Raw genomic sequence first — 3,188 nt, forward strand, 5'->3', positions numbered from 1 at the left:
AAAAGAGGAACATAGATCGCATTAAATGAAAAGAATTATCCAAAGCATCAACTATAAATACCTCGGTTCCCTAAAAAGAAACATCCGAGAAATCTCTGCAGTGAGAAGTACTTTTCCCAAATTTATGTAATCCAGCAAAAGAGCCGAGACACGTACGAATTACCGCGACTAATCCCGGCCAAAGGCTGATAAATATTCATTCCCTGGATTTTTCTTTTTTTTTTCTTCTTGTTCCACTTAACCGTGCAGAAAAAAGAAGAAAAAAGTTCTTGGCCCAAGAAGATCAGAATGTCAAACAAACAATAATTCAACGACGGAATCCGCGACGGTTCCTTCTGACGGATATAAATCGTTTTCGACGCTATCGAATCTCTCTCTCTCTCTCTCTCTCTCTCTCTCTCTCTCTTTCTCTCTTCCTTTCTCTGTCTTCTTCTGAAAGCCGCGAGACCAAAAAGGACGTTACGTAGGAAACTAACGTAGGTGCGCGCACGAGCCGCGAGCTTGTGGGTCTCGTACATTTCGAAAAGTTTAGCCGCGATAAGTGCCAGATGATTTATTCATCTCACGATGCTGCAGCCACCGGTACAAATTACGCATCCCCGTCCAGAAAACCTTCCCGCTACGTGACAGTAATTCATACGTCTGCATTAACCTAACGTAACGTTCCCATTCGCGAAAGGATATTTCGCCAACGTTGGGCGCGTTTTCTTGCTCGGCGCGATGTTCAGAAAGGGAAAGTCACTAGCGAGATTCCAGATGAGTGATAGCTTAAGTTATGAAGGGAAGAGTAGAAGGGAGATGATAATTAGTGGATTGTTCGTTTGTATGGCTTGATAAGCGAATGAGTCGAATATACAAGCTGAGTTACTAACTTGGTTATCCTATTAACTTTTTTAGAGACGAATTTAGTGAGGTCAAAGAAAGATAATTGTTTTTTCTTGTTTCCTGAAAAATATAACGTACGTGGAGCTCAACGTATTAAATTTAATTTCTCTAGAAAGAAGCAAACCTTTTAGACTTTTAGATAAATCCAGGCGAAGACTGTAACATGGCGGACAGACGCGTAATGCAGAATTTTATTACACAGATTACTACTTCTTCGTTTTGTCGATACCAGCTGTTCAAAGGGAATGTATAACGTTTCACGGTATAATTTGGAAAAAAGACGAACTAGAAAATTATGTAGCGTTACTGAGAATTATTGAGAAAAGAGATAAGTAATTCTTGCTGAATAATTTCGTAATATAGGTAATGATCGAAATATTATCCATTATAATCAATGTAAATTTACAATCAACCAATATGAACGTGAATTACACGCGTTCTAGTATGCTTTTGTATTACGATCTTGTATGTATTCGAGTATCGTGATCGCCAATGATGTGAAATAGTGACGGACCTTTACCAACTATAAAACATCCACGGTAGACTAACTTTTGCTGGAGATATCTACTTGACGGAAATTGAAATCCGCGAATTTCGGGTCAGAAGTTGACTGACTAGCAATAAGTTCGTCGCCATAGCACTATGGCAGCACCAAAAAATATTTGCTAAGTGTGGGGTTCGAACCCACGCTCCCAGAGGGAACCAGAACTTAAGTCTGGCGCCTTAGACCGCTCGGCCAACCTAGCTGTTTTCTCGACTTCACTTTTATCTCTTGATGAATATCAAAATAACAAAAAATTTATTATTATGCACATATATATTTATTTTCTTTAAAATATTCTTAAATTTCTATTTAACATAAAATAAATCAAACAATTGATCCTGCATACACTTATTATTTGCATTAAATGCAGAAACATCTCCTAAAAATCTTCTAAAAATACCTACAATTGGTGCATAAAGAAATTAACGTAGAAAATACATGGCATCTTGAAACGTGTGACTTACCGCAGGTATGTATCGATCTACATTGCGAGATAATCAATTATCGCAAATTGTAATTAGTACCTACAACGTTTCGTCGTCAGTATTCATAAACTGAGAAATGTTCCGATCTTTATGAATACTAATTGCATATAGAATTGCGTGTTTTAAATAATTCATTAGCTCATTTTATTTACCATGATGAAACAGTGCAATAATTGTATAATAATCGTTTAATAATTACAAGTCGTGAATAGTAATTACGCTCAAATTCGACATTGTTATCATTTATTGATCTTGGTTATTTCGGAACAGACATATTTAATGATTAGCTCTCTTTCGATTTTTATGTTACACGTAGTCGCGAATAAAAATAGTGGTGCAGGCAAGTCTCTTTCATAAAAAATCTTGCGTAAATTTGTGAACAAACACGATTCTTCGTTCAATTCTTTTGTAAAATATAATTTTCAGTCGGAGCATTAAATACATCGTAAGTATGAGTTGACAACAGTTATTAGACACATCGATCTCAAATCTCTTGAAATATACAGAACTTTATCGCGAATAACTATTACAAGGCACTGAAATTTATAACTCCATCCATTTCGATTGGATTCCTATATCGGTTCCTATATACCAGTTCTAAAACCATTATGTTTTTGGTTCCATATCGGCTACAAAACGTTTCTAAAATCTCATATCAACTTTACGGTAAATGAAATCTTACGTTTCATTAAAAATTCAGTCTATTATATGTCTTCTATTATTTATTCATATTCTACAACTGCTTCGAGGTAACGAATTACGATATACTGAGATTTAGGCTTAAAAGTTAATAAGATTAATAATCAAAGGTTTTAATTAGTAATTAATATATCGTAAAAAAAAGATTGAACAAGGTAATCTTATACATAGATATCGCAGAAAAGTGTCCTAATACTTTTTTTATAATTGCATATATGTATCTATGTGTATATTGCTTTGATACATTTTTGCACACAGAAAATTTTAATCAATGATTCGTGTCTATGTCTCTTTTTTTCCTTAATTATACTTCTTGAAGAAGAATAAATTTATTGTTACGAGAAATCAACAGGTGTCCTACTTTAACAGCGAGCAGGTTATCGATCAGAGCCACTACAGGCATCGATATAAACAAAAGAAATGTTTTCAATTAGTACTATTACTTAAAACTCCCAGAGTGCATTAAGTAATAGTCGATATCGAAACACGTGATCCTTTATTATGTCATCCATACAGCGTACTCACGATTGTATTATCCGCAAAATGTATTAAAGTCATAAAATGAAACATCGATT

The 3,188-nt window shown here is 34.7% G+C and overlaps 1 non-coding gene across 1 annotated transcript; it reads right to left on the bottom strand.

Annotated features, from left to right (window-relative positions):
• Positions 1-1,548: 1,548 nt before the first annotated feature.
• Positions 1,549-1,631, bottom strand: TRNAL-UAA (transfer RNA leucine (anticodon UAA)). Its single transcript has one exon. It is a non-coding gene; the product is annotated as a tRNA-Leu (tRNA).
• Between the last annotated feature and the right edge of the window lie 1,557 nt (positions 1,632-3,188).

The sequence above is a fragment of the Bombus flavifrons genome, chromosome 2 (genome assembly GCF_040668555.2).
Source record: "Bombus flavifrons isolate JBK064 chromosome 2, iyBomFlav1_principal, whole genome shotgun sequence".
Taxonomy (NCBI): Eukaryota; Metazoa; Arthropoda; class Insecta; order Hymenoptera; family Apidae; genus Bombus; species Bombus flavifrons.